The sequence below is a fragment of the Watersipora subatra genome, chromosome 6, assembly GCF_963576615.1.
Source record: "Watersipora subatra chromosome 6, tzWatSuba1.1, whole genome shotgun sequence".
Classification (NCBI taxonomy): Eukaryota; Metazoa; Bryozoa; class Gymnolaemata; order Cheilostomatida; family Watersiporidae; genus Watersipora; species Watersipora subatra.
Window position 1 is genome coordinate 57,704,177 of NC_088713.1, and position 19,834 is coordinate 57,724,010.

Consider the following 19,834-nt stretch of genomic DNA (forward strand, 5'->3'; position numbering starts at 1 on the left):
AAATGTTTACACAGCATTTGGAGAAAGTGAGTAAGACAAATTTTCAGTTTTCGTTATTTGAGGCCTTTGAAACATTCATAATAATGTATCTGTAGCAAGATTTAAAATTTTATTCCAATTAACATGAGCAAATACAAAATAAAATATATGCCAATAGTGCCACGTAGGACTAAAATTTTATCGCAAATAGCCGATGTGAATACGAGATATATTGACAGATAAATCACACAACATTTTTGGCAAATTTGGGCATTTTTTTGGGCTGAGCTTTTTAACCACGATAAGATTTCTTCGATTCTAATCTTCAAACATCTTGGCAATGAGCTCGCCTAACACAACAAACAACATATCAACTGATAGAGAAAAAAAAATGCTTTCTTTTAAGATCAACTCAAATTTGACGCAACCACATCTTTAATATCAAAAATTATCTAAAAATTATTGATTATTAAATCATCTGTAAAGTGAAAATTGAATCATTGAAAAGAAAAACTCTAAAGAGTTTTCTATGTTGGTAATTCAATACTTAGCAACACATTAAAGTATACTAATAAACAGTTGTATACTTACTGGTAGATAATGTTGTTGTTCCGCTGACAATTTCAGTAGAACTGGAATTTCTTCTTGTCTTAAGATATGAATGACATACAGTCAAACATGGATAACTCGTCCACGGATAGCTCGAACACATGGTTAATTCGAACATTTCCTTTGGTCCGTTCCCACGTAATGATAAATTGCTATAGATAACTCGAACTCAACACTGTTAATTCGAACTGTTTTTTTTTGCCCAACAGCTACCGAAACGGTTGTTTTCGCTTTAGAAAATCACTTTATTCAAAGCCATAGAGGTAAACTTCATCTTTTCGTAATTCATAAGCGTCGTTATTACCACCATCGGCAAAATAATTTTGTCAACGACGTTTCTAAAAGTTTGGTGAAATTTGATTTATACTGCGATACGATGAATAGCACGGGCTAGCCGGGTCACGCGCGCAAGAATTTTCGCCACTCACATACAAAACAAAAATCGCATGTTGTTTTGTATGTGCGTGGCGAAAATCCTTGAGTGCGTGACTCGGCTAGCCCGTGATGAATAGTTTTCCGACGTTGATTCCGTGTTGAATCAACGTCGGAATGTTGAATGTTTAAAACGTCTTAAAAATGTTGTAATTAAACGTATACGTTGTCTGAGCTACAAAAAACTATTCATCGTTTGACCTAAACACAGAATACGTGTGTACATTCAATAAGTATCTATTAAAAAGCGTGAGTGATATAGAATGTACGTAAAACCTCGTAAAACTTCTAATTGAACTGCCTCGGAGTGTTGCTCTTAACGAATCCCAGGTAAAGTAAGGTAATCTGCATAAACTTCAAGAAAAAACGGCAAAATTGATCGTGGGTAAAACCCCAAAAGAAAAAAATGTCTTTTCTTTTGAGCATTTCAACAACGATCAAGTTTTGCCAATGTCAATCTGAAAAACGTCCTGGCAATAACATCACCTCAAACAACAAACCAATCTCAAGTGATAGAAAAATCTCTATACTTTTTCATGAAAACGTTTTAAACTTTACATTAGAAGCATTTAATTTGAAACAAGCCATTTGTGCTTTTGATTTATATTATAGTTTGTATATGTACATGTATCTACTAATAAATAAGTAAATATATGGACTTGTGACAGTGCTCTGATAACTTGAATGCTCTGATAATTCGAACACTTTTGCTCGGTCCCTTGAAGTTCGAGTTATCCATGTTTGACTGTATTTACATCTCCTTTGTATGTAGTATCTGTTATGTATGCACTATCACTAGAGTTCAGTTTAGATCCTGCCCAGACATGTGCGGCTAGTGCTCTATAAATAGCTTATGATGAGTCATTCCCCTATCCTTTGTCTTAAGTCTGGTTTCCATATGACAGCGCAAGGCACCCAACAAGGCACACAACATCATGCGTAGGCCAACTGTGATATGGAAACTTCAACGCACGACGATCGCGTGACTTGTGTACGCTGATCGCAAGGATCCAACAGAATGGAACCCTGCAACGGGTGCGCGCAATGATGTATCCCACAATACACTGCTCGACCCTTTCAGCCTATCCCACAATTCAAGCGGAGGGCTGTTTTCCTAATGGGTATCCTGTACAAAAGAGTGAGCCTGGTTTTCATATGACAGCGCAATGTCGCAACCACAGGTGTCCTTTAGTGGGGATATTGCCGAAGCCAAGACCAGGCCGTAGTCTACACACACAAAAAAACAACAAAGGTACACGTAGTTATGAGCAAAGACAAAAGTATCCACCAAAATATCTCACCAATTCGATGAGCAGCACACACAAAAACTAAGTCAATCGACTGAGCCACACATCATGTCAAAATATTCCAAGTTTCAAGTCATGTCGTGCACAACTCACCTTATGGTTTGTCAAAACTTGTCCCAAAGTCCCTTTTTAATTTGAGACTGTCCAATATGTTTTAAAAATGGTCGCCGCTAGCCTAGCCTAACGTTCTGATTCAACATCTTAGTAACAATCGAGACATTGCTGAGTGCTCCCGATCTTTCTGAGTCTCTCTTAAGCATGCAAGAACCAACCAAAATCGGGTTAACACTATTGTGAACAAAACTTAAGAAAGACTCAAAAGGATTGGGAGCACTCAGCAATGCCCCGATAGTTACTAAGATGTTGAATCAGGACGCTAGGCTAGGCTAGCGGCGACCATTTCTAAAACATATTGGACAGTCTAAAATTAATAGGGACTTTAGGACAAGTCTTGACAAACCATAAGGTGAGTTGTGCAAGACATGACTTGAAACTTGGAATATTTTTACATGATGGGTGGCTCAGTCGATTGGTTTAGTTTTAGTGTGTGCTGCTCATCAGATTGGTGAGATATTTGGGTGGATACTTTTGTTTTTACTCATAACTACGTGGACCTTTGTTGTTTTTTTTGTGTGTGTAGACTACGGCCCGGTCTCGGCTTCGACAATATCCCCGCTAAAGGACAACTGTGGTCGCAACGGAGGGCGGTTTTTCCGAACTAATCGGTCTCTCCTACAAAAAAAGTAAAGAAATTACCCACCCTGTCCAATGCAAGCATGGTGCTTACGCGCAATATGGAAATACTGCATCGTAGCCCGTGAAATGCATTGCGGACAATTATTGGACCGCGCACGATCATTTCGCTGTCATATGGAAACCAGGCTTTACTTACCAGCTGGTCAGCTGACATTGTTCAGTGTTCAGTTGGCTATTGTTAACTCTGGTTCAGTTGCTAATAAAGCTATCTGATTGCAATGTTACATTTGCTTATTGCTTCTTATTGTAAGATGTAACAGTACAAGTACATGAGCCCTGATTCTATCGCTTTTTTGGAATTGACCAATCAGAGGGAGAAGTCCCAGCGGCAGATTGTAGCCCTGCAGGAAGTGGATAATCGCAAGACGGCAGGTAAAGTTTTTACCTACAGTTCAACTAGTGTTTGAATTTTAACATCCACATATTTACCGTCCATCATTAACAACATGTATTCATTTACCTTCATGTGTACTTTGTCTTGCTAGTTATTAACTTATAAGGAATGGATATGATGAGTATTATTTCATCATTGCTATTGGCTGGTCAGTAATTAATTCTATTAGTTGATGTTCAAAAAGAGACAATCACTCAAAATTGGTAGCTATGAACAGGTGAATCACAGGCTAAGATGTATTGCTATGCTCAGCAGATTAGACTACAGTTTTTACATTTCCAAACCATCTCTTGTAAACATTCCCTTAGTCTGAAGGATGGTTTATACAAGGTGATTGTGAGATTGTTTAATTCTCATAGATAGAGAGTAATTCTATTATTGCTTATAATAGACACTGATGAATATCTGTTTATTTAGGTTTAGCTGCCATGATGGGAAGACTTAACAGACTAGATATTTATCTGCGTACTCCTACTGATACAGACGAGACAGGGGACCAGCTTCATGAGCCTCTGGGCTGATACCTTTCTCTTTTTTTAATTGAAAGCACTTGTAGTTCTTGTTCAAGATTTATAATGAAATACAACTTCATATTTATACTTGATACATTTTCTCCTCTGGACTGATCTAGCAGGGATTTTTATGAGCACACATGTCCATTATTGAACTGCACTCATGCTATATAATGCCACCTGCATAGCTTGGCAAAACTCCAAATCTTGTAGACTGGATTAACAGATGCTATCCCTACTCAATGTGGACCTTTCAATGCTTTAGAGCTGGTCTTACTGCTGCAGCTGGCCAAACTTCTAACATTAAATATGAACAGTTCCTTAGCATTGATAAGAAAGTAGCTAACAGGAACATCAATGATTGTCTAATGATAAGGTAGACCATCTAAATTGTAGTAAAATTCATCTCTAATAGCCAAAGATAATGGGTATTATTGAATAGTGGGTATTATTGAAGAAACAAGTTGCACCAAAAGATCTCTTATCAAGCCAAGCTCTTGGCTCTTATGTAAACATGCGTTACAAAAACTGCCTCGTTAAAACAAAGAGAAAATGTCTAACACATACCAACAAATAGCATGATTGTCTGCTGCTGCCAGGAGACGTGATACTTTAGGGCCAATGCAAAGGCTGATGACAGATAGCTTTAGCAATCATGACAGATAGCCTTGGTATTCATGTCAAATCTATGACAGAAAGCCTTTCTATTCATGTCAGATCTATGGCACAGCCTTAGTATTCATGTCTGGTATGAACATATAACTCTTCAACAATAGATCCAGTTGTTGTGAGGAGACAATTCTGATAATATACTTTCAAATGTAATATACACAATATATGGGTCATGATCTCGGAAAGTGTTCTTAAATTTGAAACTATTATAATTTAAATAGTTGGTAAGCAGAAAGAAATCGACAAATTTTCTTACAAAAAGGTTTTTGAAGCTAATTCAAGATTTAGCTACATCACAAATTAGAGTATACAGGCAAACAGTCAAATACTTACTGGTAGATAATATTGTTGTTCCCCTGATAAGTCCAGCATAAATTTGTCATGGGTTTACAGCAGTGTACTCCAGGAAACAGCAACTTCGACAGTTGTTTAAAACTAGAGATGCTGACTTTCAAACATTTGGCATTATAACTTGTCTCTCAATATTGGCTGTAGAAGTATTTTTAGTCATGTGTGAAGTCAACACTTCTGTAGCTTCTCTGAATATACCATTCAGTCTACCAGGTAGCACTAACTTGTGCTGCTGCAAAAAATTCTTCATGAATATTTGAAAGCATATGGACTGATCATATGTGATATTTGCTTTGTTTCCATGATTCAGCCTCCTTGGAATAAATGACTGGACTGACTCGTAATAATTTACAATCTTGTCCAGTGTTAACACATATAGTGTGCCTATATGCAAACATCATAAGGCTATTTAAGTTGACATACATGTGAGCACTTTTGTTTAAGAGAATTACTAGCCCTTTTTAGTAAAAACAGTGTGCTTACTAGCATGAAACCTACATTCCATCTTGGCTAATTTAGCAATATCTAACTCAGGGCTGATTGGTTCAGAGCAAGCGCATCTGCAGATACTGATTTCATTGTTTTTGAATTGAATAATACACTTAGAGCCTCCTGGATCCAATTTACAAGAGCTTTTGCAAAACAGAGAGTGGTTAGGAAGGTCGATTTTCTTTTACCAATGTGAAGTTTACCATAATTAATAAAGTTTTCTAACGCAGTTTCAACCCTAAATGCGTCCTACTCTTTCAACCTTGCAATTGTTTCTTTACAATCATCTTCGGCCTCAATTGAACATGGATAATCCCCTAAATTAAGCCTGATTCTTCATCAGATGATTCTGCATCTGTTACGATTATAATGTATTCTTTGACAGTATCATTTAAATCTCTATTATCAATAATGTGTCAATTAAAAAAACGCTTTTTGGACTTATGCAATGCCATACTTTATTATACTTGGTTTGCATAGCAACAGCTTCATGAGTAACTTTTAGGCTGTTTTAAGCTTTTATTGGTTAAACAGAGTTCAGATGTGGTTGACAGAGCATACCTGATTGGCTTACATATGTGTAATATTGCAAAACGCTGCAAATGCGCTTGGCATCAAGTTTACTAACTTGCTATCCCTATTACACTAATTCAATATGTGCGACTTAGCTCCGCTTACAGATATCGAGACCTACATGTATATTATTTAAAATTTGGAAGTTAATGAAAATTTTGTTGAGTTTTTTTATTACATGAATAAAGGTTTACTTTTTGGTTCTAATGTTATTGACATCAATAAACATGCTGTTGAAATGAGCGGAAAAAATTAGTGGGAGTTATAAGCTTTCATTTCCAGCAAGTAATCTGGATCTGTTAAAACCAAAAAGTTGACATACCTATTCCATGAAGGTTGACTCTTTGAAGAAGGAAATGTTAGTTAGGAGAAGATGATTCTTTGAACAGATGGTGATACCAGTCAATAAATAGAGTGCTAGCTATTTAACTATTCTAACTAATTTGTCATGCGAAATTAGTCAGTAGGTGGTGCTGGAGTTGCGATACCTTGGCAGTATAAAGCTGAATATAGATGCCAACATTCTTTATTGTATTGATTTAGAATTGATCAATAAAAATATTTCAATCTATGTTCTTTTTGAACTTTTTGGTTCACTGTTTAATAAAGGCAGCTTAGTACTCAAATTTGAACACATATTTCATTATTGACAAGACCTGCAGGTGTCTCCAAAGTTATCACAGAACATGCCAAAAGCTAAAAGAGATCCAATAATGGTATCACAAAACGTTTTGAATGGTAGATAAGACATCTTTTATAAGAAATTGGTTTGTAACTGTAAGTATATATATAAATTGACATGTTTATGTATAGCAAGAAAATCAACTTTTTGACAATAGATGAAATAAGTGGGAGGAGACAAATCTAAAGAGAGAGATTCTGTTACTGGATATAAAAGCTACGATTAATGTTACTATATGGTCTCAAAGCCTTACTAGCAAATATTATTGAATAAGTGATCAAGTTTTTTTATAAGTATTGGTGAAGAGTAAGTTTGCCACTCTAACTTATCAAGACTACTGACTTTACTTCACTGTTTCAATGGTTTGCAAATAGTAATATTATTCTTTTCATAAAATGAATAAAAAAATCGTTGGTATACAGATTTGAAGTAGCACCTGCTACCACCTGACAAGGAAAAGGCATTGAAATACGTCTTTGAGATGAAATATGTGTTTATCTTTGAAATATATTCCCTGTGTTTCACGACAGCAGTCATTATATGCAAATTTTAAATTGAACAGTAAAAAATATAAAGCAATTTACTATGTAGGTCAAAAGAAGCACTTTCATCATATAATCTTATTTCCATAAGTGATGGAGATAAAAATATGTTCCGCCCATTTTATCATGGCAACAGCCGGCATGTTGGGCAGATATCTGATAAGCTAATCAATGACATACATTGTATATATTAAAGCTAAATGCCAGGTGTGTTGTTTAAGTTGGTGATTACATATCTGTCACAATGCTTGGTATTAATTTTATCAGAGAGATGACAACTACCAGACTGTCACATGGCTAGTAACCTGTTTAGTTACAAACTTTATTCTATTCGCTAGATAATCCAGCTTTATAGCTCCATATGTATGGCTGACTTGCGATGCAAAGTTAATCAGCAGATGCTGCTGGAGTTGTGATACCTTTGCAGCATAGAGCACAAGTATGGGTGACACTTTTCTTAATTGTATTGATTCAGAATTGATCAATAAAACATGTTTATTTGGAAATTTGTGATCCACTGATTCAAAATGCAATTTAATACTCAAAATTGAACACATAGTACTTTTTTGATGAAATGTGCAGGTGTCTCCACAGTTATAACAAGACATGCCGAAAGCTAAAAAGGTTCACTATTGATGTCATAATAATGTATTGAATGGTAGTTAAGATATTTTGTATAGGGAAGTAATTTGTAATTGTGGCGCTGACAGGTTTATACAGACCATGAAGATTAACTCTTTAACAATAGAGGTAATAAGTGAGAGAAGATAAATCTTAAAGAGAAAGATTCTATTACTTGATATAAAAGCTATTAGTCACATTAATATTTTCTCACTGGTAAATATTATTGTGCGCGTTATCAGGATTTTTAATAAGTATTTGAAGTGCAAGTTTGTTAATATGATGGCAACTTACTAGGACTCCTTGCCTTACTTCACTGTTTCAATAGATCCCAAATAGTAATAATATTCTCATCATGAAAAAAATCAAAGAAAAATTGAGCTATTTATTATGCGCATTTATTTACATCTATATTATTATATTATATCTATCATATTATACACATCTATTTATATCATTCATTCAGTAGCATCTGCTACTACATGATGATGAAGAGGTGTTGAAACAACCCTTGAGATAAAATATATTCTTCCCAGTGCTTCATGGCAGCAGTCATCATATTCTTATCTTAAAATGAATAGTACAATTTTATGGAATGCCTTACTATGTTGGTGAAAACATTAACTTGTCATTATGTAATTGCATATCCATAGCTGATGGAGACAAAAATATGTTCTTCCCATTGCCTCATAGCAGCAGCCTGCATGTTGGGCAGATCTATGATAAGCTGATTGACATAAATGATGTACATTAAAGCTAAATTCCAGGAGGGGTGTTGTTTGAGTTGGTCATTAAATATCTGTCATAATGCTTGGAATTAACTTTATCAGAGAGATGACACCTACCAGACTCTCACATGACTAGGCACCTGTTTAGTTACAAAGTTTATCTTGTTACCATGTTAGATGTTTACCATGTTACTTTTAGAAGTTTAGAAACATCAACAGAGATCTACAAAGATATTTTGAGAGTAGTAGGCAGTTGACAGAAATAAATCTAAAAATCCTGAAAGATTTGTAGCAAATCTGTAAAAATCAAGAGTCCGTTACAAAAAAACAGAGACATTGGAAGCATAGAAGGATTTTGAATATTCATAGAGTCAACGAGTTTTTCTATTGATAGTTTTATTGCTCAGTCAATTGAAATATAAAATGTATAAAGTGTAACTGATAAAAGGTAAAGCTCGAAGTCATCTCTTGATGACAACAAAATAGAACAAACCGGCAATTACAATAGCAGATGTAATATACAATAAATAGCACATAGACATTTCTGCACGACCTATAGCAGTTTTGGTATCCCAATCTCGCGGTGAGTACACGCCTGGCAAGTGCTTTCACTCCGGAGCCTGAGAGAGGAGTTTAGGAAATTTGAAGGGTCTAACATCTGCATAGAGTGAATGTAGAAAATCATAAACCTGTAAGAAACAAAACAATCAAATAAATATGAGCTGATACAGGTAACTACTGACTGGGTGTACATAACTAACAGATAGTCACTGTACTCACCAACTACACTCATAATAAATGACCTTGACAATTCATTACCACTACAAGTAATATAAGGCAATAAGGTACCACTATAAGGTAAAGGTTCCTGGAATATATTGTCTATGTTGTAGAAGGGTCTACTGTATACCGAATTTACCCATCACACCTGATACTTGCACCTGATACTTGCACCTGCTATCGGATAATACAAAACCTGCTTCAAGGGTCGTATTGCCGGAGACTAAACTGGCACTACCAGCTCCAAACTGGGGTGTATTTGGGCATTCTGTTAGAATGAAGTAAAATACCCAACATAAAGTCTGACTAGACTTCCCAGAAGGTGCTATAGAGTGTGCTATGGCCACACTCAAAGACAGGAAAAAATAAAGTTAGTCTTCAGCTAGCCGCAGCAGCAGACCAAAGATGACAGTATGTGTAGACCTGTTCTTGCTTGCTAGATTATATATCTCTATTGCCAAAAGAAGATTCTAGTAGAGCGAAAACCTTTTACACGCAGTTTTATGGAAATGACTCAAATCATTACTAATCATATCAGCTCGACCATCGTCCAGCTGAAAAAATGTTTTCGCTGTGGAGCTCTGGCGCCATCACTCAGTGAAATAACAGCTAGGAAGGAAACAAAGGAAAAACAAGACCATCTTGGTAATTGCAGAAGAGATCTTGGTAGTGATAGCTCAAATCAATCATAATGAAAGATTGCACTAGTGGCAACAACACTTTAGATCTACCAGATTAATATCACAGCACTCTGCGAGACTCGTCTAACGCTGTCAAAAACAGAACTTGAAATATATCAGATTGATATTGCATCACTTTGTGAGACCCGTCTAACGCTGTCAACAGCAAAACTTTAGATATACCAGATTAATATCACAGCACTCTGCGAGACCTGTCTAACGCCGTCAACAACAGAACTTCAGATAAACCAGATTAATATTGAAGCACTCTGTGTGAGACCTGTCTAAAGGCATGGACACACGTAACGAATTATTCGCTCAATCTGACCGGATTCACAGAGTTATTTGGCTGAATATAACAAAATTATGTGAGCTGTGCATGCGCACCAAACTCGTCGACAAAGCGCTTTTAATTGGCTAAACAAGTTATTAGCGAGCACGATTCTAGCAGCTTTTGCAATTAGTATAGTCCAAGACACGTATGACGACACACAATAAAAGTAGTAGTGCTATTCAACATAGTACACACAATGCAATGGCCTAGATTGCGCTATTGTTGGTTCTTATTGTTTGTACACTATGGCTACAGATCGTTTCTTTTCAATAATAACAATTTTCTTTTTAGCAGCAAAAGTTCCGTGGTAAAAGCATTGTCCTCTTTAGCGCAATCAAGTCAGTTCCATTATATTTACTATGGTAAATTGCCGTAATATTTTTCTTGCATATCGCCGTATGTGCTTCGAACTACGTAAACTTTAAAAGATGTTAGAATTGTGTAAGATATGTCAAGCTTGACTCTCAAACATTGCGATAGTACCCGTATATGACAGTTAACATTTCATTCGAAGGGTTGTGACCCCTATCTGTGTACAGTGGCTGTAAGAAATACCCTCATTTTATAACGTCAATGCACTGACTGCTTGTGTACGCTCTACCATCATGCCGCAAAGCACTCAGTGCCAATGTGAATCTCCTCTGTCTGACCGTTGTAACCTAACAAAATTATAAACATATTATTCATTCTTGTCTCCTTAATGTATTTTGTGTTTGGCTCATTTTTCTAGTATGAATCACGTGTTTTGTGCTGTCAAAACTATATAAAAGCATGCAGTTTTATTAGATCGAGACCTGTAGTTTTATAATCCTCGTACTTGTTGTCAGTATATTAATAAACGCTCGTAAGACAAGACTCTCTCTCTATCTCTGGCGTACTTTAGGCTTTAGGAGTCAAAAGCCACCTTAGGGCAGCATAGCGCGCTGTCACAATTGTGCTCGCTAACCAACAATATCGCAACCTAAGCAATTTCATCCGGTGTAGTTGAAACAGTTGAATTGCACTCGTACTTTTATTGTGTGCCTCGATACGTGTCTTGAACTATACTAATTGCAAAAGCTGCTAGAATCATGCTCGCTGATAACTTGTCTAACCAATTAAAAACGCTTTGTCGATGAATTCGGTGTGCATGCACAGCTCAAATAATTCTGTGATATTCGGCTGGATAAATCTGTGAATTCTGTTAATTTCGTGAATTCGGTCATATTGAACGAACCCTTCGTTACATGTAGCCATAACTTAACGCTGTCAACAGAACTTCAGATATACCACATTAATATTGCAGCACTCTGTGAGACCCGTCTAACACCATCAAGGAGTTTAGTGAGCAACAGCAACACATTTTATTAGAGTGGCAGAGAAGAGCATAAACAAAAAAAGACTGGAGTTGGCTTTGCTACCAGAAATGGCATAGCCAAGGAAATAGAGCATGACTCAATCGCAGTGATTCACAGGATAATGACTCTGCACATGCCATTACAGAGAAATATGTACTTGTCTATCATAAGCTCCTGTATTTCTACTATGAAAAATTTTGACAAAACCAAGAAACACTTTTGCAATCAGTTGAAATGCATGATAAAAATCGACCCAGCAAAGATGAGTTGCTCATTGCAGGTGACATTGTTGCGAGAGTTAGAATTGATCACCCGAGTTGGCAGAGTTATTGGATATCAAGGTATAGAAAAATTTAACACTAACGGTGAACTTCTCCTTGCTTAGATAGAAACATGCATGCTTAGTGCTATGTTAGGGAGGTCAATGTTTTGATACTTTTAAACCTTACCGTTTTTTCCTTCCACATTCTTTTGGGATTCCTGCACAAGGGGCACAACTCCTTAGAAAAAAGCTCAATTTTAGGATACACGGGATCCTCACTGGTCTTTCCAGCCAACCTCTTATTTGCCTGACAGTATAATAAATGTAGATGATTACACTCTTTCTGTAGTTACAGAGAGATCAACACAAAACTAAAAATGCTATCAACCAAAAGGTAGCAAAACAGAGGGATCAGGAAATAATTAGTATTGCCGTAAAAAAAGGTTTTGGGTTAATGTCACAAAGCTAGCCACAATGAGTAAACAAAGTGTCGATAACGCCGAATAAAGAATTGTCATAAATATTTTCATTTTATCTGTTGATACAGAAGTGATTAGCAGCAGTTAATTTAACAGATGAGAATATAACTAACAATAAGAGTGATGATTAAATAAACAATGTTAAGTTTAAGTTGAAATTTAACAAAACAGATTATTGTCTTACAAATACATAATTTCTTGTATTCGTTGAAAAACATGGAATTAATCCATATCATTGTTGATTTTGTCACCAAGGAAAATGCACTTCACGTTTAAAATTGAGAAAATTCTCTGCTTCAGCCAACTCCACTTCTATTGGCTGTAATAATCCGTTGCTTAAGTTAGACAGCCAAATGATATCCTTCTTTGACGTAGTAACACCTTTTCTTTGCTTTTATCATGCACTGTTAGATGATATGTAAGTATTCATTATTTAGAAAACCTGATTATTTCCCTTAATTACAGATTTCATTTTTTTCAGGTCAGAAATTAACTTGATATCAGTGATTGTAAATGGGATTAATTCCATTGATATTCAAGTTGATTGATGTACGAGTTTGATCACAGTATGAACTAAACTCACATCTTGAGGTTCAACTGTATTGTTTACGGAAAGAAATACTGACCCTCACACTTTGTATATCATCAGATAAAATAACTTTATTTATGACTAAATCTTTTACGACTGTTTTTATTAGGCTAAGATTCGTGAATATACTAAAAAGAAGGGAGGTACAAAAGGAGTTGTTTCCTCACAATATTGTGCTGACTACTCCAAATTTAATGTGGCTAGGTCTAATAAATCACATATTTGCATTTGCAGTTAGTGTGTGAAACAGGGTTCACAAGGTACAAGGAAACCCTCTGTATTTAGCTTGACTGCCCCTACACCGAGACTCCTGAGCAGTAAGAAAACCACTAGCCTGTAAATATATATTTATATGTGTAATTGTTAGAAAACAGTTTTGTTATGAAGTACTGACTAAAGTTATACTACCAGTTCAGTGCAGAAGGACAGTAGCAATAAGGATCTTTACTATAATAAGAGCCGTGTCTGTCTGTCTGAAGTCATGCTGGAAGCATTAAAAAAGAAATACAGATGGGTATATTAAACCCATTATTTTCTAAATTCAGCTTTCAAAATAATATGTCTTTTCTGAAAGGTAGATAAACTATTTAAAATTGCTTGTAGCTAGTTACAGGATGTTTAATAGGCTGAACATCAAGAAAAATGAGCTCAAAAACACGATTTTATCACAATCTAGCGTTGTTATCACACTTTTTTGAGCTTATTTTTAAATATGAAGTGTTAAATAGCTCATCTACCTTTCAGAAAAGACTGAAATTATTTTGAAGGCCGAATTTAAATAACAATGTGTTTTAAGACATCCATCTCTATCATTCTAAATCAGACTAAACATCCCTAATTTCCGTTCCTAAAAAGCTATGCTACGTCAAATATTTATGGGCAGAGCTTGTTGTGTCAATTGTGTTGTTTTCGAGACCGATATTAAAACGCTGTAAAAAAGCCTTCATTACTTTAAAAGTTAGTGGGTCAATCTTAATTTTAAGTACAATAAAATCGCAATCAGCGTGTCTGTTTCACCTAGAAAATATGATAAAAGTTGTACATGATAGTTATGATTTGAGCTATGTGACTAGCAGGAGTAGCCAAGCTTGTTTACTAAGCTATGGTATTTTGCTTTACTACAATCTCCCATTGTTCATGGAAGTGTTCTCAGCCTACAGCAAAAGGTGACAACTCCTGATATAAAATAGGAATACAAACAATTTTATGGACAATATTTAACCTATAGAGACACTCCTCAAACTGCCATCAATTGTTCGTAGCCTCACTTCCAACTGTCTTACAAACACTTTGGATGTCATGAAAACTCTACTAGTGCTATAATAGAAGTAAGGCTGGAGGCATGAAAATAAATTTGCTTGGAAAATGTGAACAAAACTGTTGCCAGATACCGTCACTTGATAAGATATTGATTGGTCGGAAAATGGAAAGCATGTGAGCCAGAAGCTGATGATATCATTTTATTAGGAAAGAGAGTTGATGTGAGGACATCAATGACTGTGATCTGGTGTTTTTGTAAAAGCTGATTCAAGGATGTTGATTTTTGTTAAGCTTTACATTGAAAGCATCTCAAAGTGTTCTTATATTTGCTTATTTGAAAGATTGAACACGAACTGAAGAGAAAAAACAGGAATAATATATCAGCACATTATTATAATTATTATTGTTATTCCCTGTTTTATTATGATAGCACTTGTTTGACATGTTTTATCATGTTTATGTTGTACTTCAAAAAGTTGGAGTGCACAACACAAAAAAGCTTAGGCTTGCTCATTATATGCTACAGAGCTCAATGTATTCACGTTTTTAAACATAAATACCATTTATTCTTACCATTTATTCTTCTAACATTACGCTGTGAGTCCTGCGGAGAGGACACAACTCTCGAGAAGAAAACTCATTTTTAGCATAAACGGAGTCGGCATTTATGTTTCCAGATCAGCCTCATGTTTACCTGTCAGTATAATAACATGTATATGAATAGACCTGGTAAGTACATTAACAAAATGTAGCAAATGGATGGAACAGGAAATAACTTGTACACTGTCTGATTATTCATGCCAACTTCACTATACATTTTCTGTAATTATCAAGTCAAGTTACAGAGGTTTGGAGTTGTCTATTCTACAACCTCTAATACGTAATACAGAGAGCTGGAGTAAAATACTGGAAGAGTATGGTGAATTATAGAGAAGTATATCTCACACCTGAAGATGGTCAGAGTGGTTAGTTTATGTGGCATGGCGATGGATAAATATTATTAGTTGTTGTATCCCTTCAAATATTTCCTGATTGTTTTCTGGGAAGAGCTAAAAGAAACGCATTGATCTCACAAAATGTGTTCTATGATAAAGATACCTCGATAGGAGAATGTAAAATATATGGATACATATCATGTAGGAGTTTATGTAACAAAACACCTGACTGAATACCTATTAAATGTCAACAGTTGGGTAGAATATATTATATCATTATATAATGGATTCTGTGTGAGAAGCACTCAAATGTGTACCTATTAAGTGTAAGTCAACAATTACAATATATAGTACCACCTCTGTCCCTAGTAAGATATTATTATGGAATATATGCACACATGCGCATTGGAGTCATAAACTAGCATATAAATACACGCCTTGTATTATATGATAATTTATCTATTATTATACAGATCTCAAAGTTTGTGTGGTAGTACTTCAATTTGTCCTGCTATAGCTATTGATATCCTGAAATTAAAAGCTTGCAATCTGCTGGATTTGATCTGGGAGCCTTCCATCACCAGGCAAATATCTTACCAATTATTCTATGCAAGATTGGTGAATTCATTTGGCGGGATATGTCGCTATTTTGTACTTGCTTTCATGAGTCTTATTAGTAAGAGCCGTAGATAACTGGCTTATCAAATTAGCCATTTGCAATGTGCCAGGCTAACGGCAAACAGCAAGCAACTACAATACTTGTCACTGCTCTTAGTAAGATGTTATTATGAAATGTATGCACACTTATGTGCATTAGAGTTTTAAACAAGCACACAAAATATATGCATTGTATTATACTACAGTACAGACTATTATTATAGATACATAAAACAAGAACTCACCATGTATATAGTATACAGATACTTAAAAAGGGTATGCCTAGCTTCTTCAGAAATAACCAGTTGACCTCCGATCTCCTTGACCATAGAGTTAGCGTATGGCATAGATTAAGTCCTCATAGAAAAGAGTAGATGTACTAAAACATCAAAGAGTCCATATTTCACATAAAGAATGATATTTTAGCATCCCTAGTTAGAATCATTATACAGTTTATATGGTTTATACAGTCATCACCTGTACACTTTATACAGTCATCACCTGTACATTTTGTACGGTTATAACCTGTACACTTTATACAGTCATCACCTGTATACTTTATACAGTCATCACCTGTACCCTGTGACCAGTCATCCCCTGTACACTTTATACAGTCATCACCTGTACACTTTATACAGTCATCACCTGTACTCTTTATACAGTCATCCCCTGTACACTTTATACATGCATCCCCTGCACACTTTATACAGTCATCACCTGTATCCTTTGACCAGTCATCCAATGTACACTTTATACAGTCATCACCTGTACACTTTATACAGTTATATCACCTGCACTCTTTATACAGTCATCCCCTGTACTCTTTATACAGTCATCCCCTGTACACTTTATACAGTCATCACCTGTACACTTTATACAGCTATCACCCATAGGGGTTTATACAATCATCACCCGTACACTTTATACAGTCATCACCCGTACACTTTATACAGTCATCACCCGTACACTTTATACAGTCATCACCCGCACACTTTATACATTCATCACCCGTACACTTTATACAGTCATCACCCGCACACTTTATACATTCATCACCCGTACACTTTATACAGTCATCACCCGTACACTTTATACAGTCATCACCCATACACTTTACACATTCATCACATGTACACTTTATATAGTCATCACCTGTACACTTTATACGGTTATCACCTGTACACTTTATACAGTCATCACCTCTATACTTTATACAGCCACCACTTGTACACTGTATACAGTCATCATCCATACACTTTATACAGTCATCACCTCTACACTTTACACAGTCATCACATCTACACTTTATAGAGTCATCACATGTACACTTTATACAGTTATCAACTGTACACATTTTACGTCATCACCTGTACACTTTATATACACTTTAAATACTAACCGAAATACAGTATGTATGAACATAACAACGATCGAACAAATTGGGACTCACTTCCTGTCAGTGACTAGCGTGTCCATGAACAGTGTGGTTATGTCTTCATCCCTTTCTGGTATTGGCGTGTACGGCCTGCAATAATACATTTCTAATAAAACATACAGTTGAACATGAATAACTCAACCTTAAAAGGACTGAGTGAAAGTGTTTGGGCTATCAGAGCATACAGGTTATTCACACACTGTCATGAGTGCATGTATTTACCTTATGATCCATGTAAATACACCGACAATATATAAGTATAGAATTACATTATTTGTGGTAAACTAAGAGGATTGCAACAATTGAGTTTAGGACCTGCAAGAATAAATTCATGGCCAAACATATTTGCCTTTAAAATAAAACTGATAGAATGTTCTAGAGCGACAGAATTGACACCTAGAGTAAAGCAATACAGTGAAACATGGATAACTCGCCCTCGGATATAGCGAACACATGGTTAACTCGACTGGATTTGCTTGGTCCGTTCCCACGCAATGATAAATGGCTCTATATAACTCGAACTCAACACTGTTAATTCGAACTGTTTTTGCCCAACGGTTACCGAAACGGTTGCTATCGCTTTAGAAAATCACTTTATTCCAAGCCATAGAGGTAAACCTCAACTTTTCGTAATTCATAAGCGTCGTTACTACCTTCATCGGCAAAATATTTTTGTCAACGACTGTTCTAAAGGTTTGGTGAAATTTGATTTATACTGTTATACAATGAATAGCACAGGCTAGCCGGGTCACGGGCGCAAGGATTTTCGCCACGCACATACAAAACAAAAACAGCATGTTGTTTTTGTTTTGTATTTGCGTGGCGAAAATCCTTGAGTGCGTGACCCGGCTAGCCCGTGATGAATAGTTTTCCGACGTGGATTCCGTGTTGAATCAACGTCGGAATGTTGAATGTTTAAAACGTTTTAAAAATTGTGGTAATTAAATGTATACGTTGTCTTAGCTAAAAAAAAATTCATCGTTTGACCTAAACACAGAATACGTGTGTACATTCAATAAGTATCCATTCAAAAAATGTTAGTGATATACAATGTACCGTAAAACCTCGTAAAACTTTTAATTGAACTGCCTCGGAGTGTTGCTCTTAACGAATGCCATGTAAAGTAAGTTAATCTTTGCATAAACTTCAAGAAAAATCGGCAAAATTGATCGTGGGTAAAACGCTCAAAAGAAAAAGATGTCTTTTCTTTTGAGCATTTCAGCAACGATCAAGTTTTGCCAATGTCAATCTAAAAAACGTCCTGGCAATAACATCACCTCAAACAACAAACCAATCTCAAGTGATAGAAAAATCTCTATACTTTTTGATAAAAACGTTTTAAACTTTACATTAGAAGCATTTAATTTGAAACAAGCCATTTGTGCTTTTGATTTATATTATAGTTTGCATATGTTCATGTATCTACTAATAAATAAGTAAATACATGGACTTGTGACAGTGCTCTGATAACTTGAACACTCTGATAATTCGAACACTTTTGCTCGGTCCCTTGAAGTTTGAGTTATCCGAGTTTTACTGTATTTGTTTTACTGCGCTGCAAAGAAACCAACGACTAAAAATTATGAAAAGATTGATAAGATTATGTGCACTGCATTATAAGGATATACAAGTAATTTCACTATTAAAATGGCACACTAGTAACTCTAGTCCTGTAATAGAAAACTAGTAAGTCTGCTGCCATCACGGTACACTAATAACTGCACCACCATAATTGTATGCTTATAGCTCTACTACTGTAACGGTACACTAATAAATCTACTACTATAATGTTACACTAGTAAATCTACTACTATTACAGTACTAATAGATGTGTATTGAGTGTAGCTTCAATTAAAACTGGCAAAGCATATGTTGATGAGGAATTATCAGAGAAGAAAAGGGTAAAATATGCTGAGTCTTTCCCCCAAACTATGAAAAATCTCTGCTCATACAACATGAAGACTTTACAAAAACCTTAACCTTTAGTGTGACTAGTTACTCTCCATAATAAATTTAGATAAGAGAAGATGCAAAAACTGATAAATAACACAATAAAATAGAAGACGTTGAAATTTGTTTTCATCAGAACCACCATCTGAACAATAATCAATACAAAGTTGATCATCTAGTCAGTCAGGAAATCAAAGAATATCTTCAGGAAATAAAGCAGTTCGTAAGGCACTCTGATGTTTTAACATACAAAGTACATCTTCAAACTACTTAATTTTAGATTAAGAGGTCTGGTCACACTAGACCTCTTAATACAAAATAACAAACCTCTTAAAACCAATTGATTCCTAGTTATTTGTATAATACACAAATGACCATAAATCAATTATTTAACCATGATATATAGAAGTTCAGCTGTAGTTAATACAGTTAAATCTGAATTAAAAGGAGTCCATATTTGTAAAACTTCTTCGAGCGCCATAAACTAGT

The 19,834-nt window shown here is 35.5% G+C and overlaps 2 protein-coding genes across 2 annotated transcripts in view; one reads left to right on the plus strand and one right to left on the minus strand.

Annotated features, from left to right (window-relative positions):
* Positions 1 to 19,834, plus strand: part of LOC137398395 (serine/threonine-protein phosphatase 6 regulatory ankyrin repeat subunit B-like) — a 627,280-nt gene that overhangs the window by 276,407 nt on the left and 331,039 nt on the right. The gene's annotated exons all lie outside the window — the stretch shown is intronic.
* The window catches only part of LOC137398919 (sulfhydryl oxidase 2-like), a 300,984-nt gene continuing 290,384 nt past the window's right edge, over positions 9,235 to 19,834 (minus strand). Inside the window, exons 6-7 of the transcript XR_010979057.1 lie at positions 12,228 to 12,347; positions 9,235 to 9,336 (exon numbers count right to left, since the gene is read on the minus strand). The gene's annotated coding sequence lies outside the window, so the exon portion shown is untranslated. The remainder of the gene's footprint in view (positions 9,337 to 12,227; positions 12,348 to 19,834) is intronic.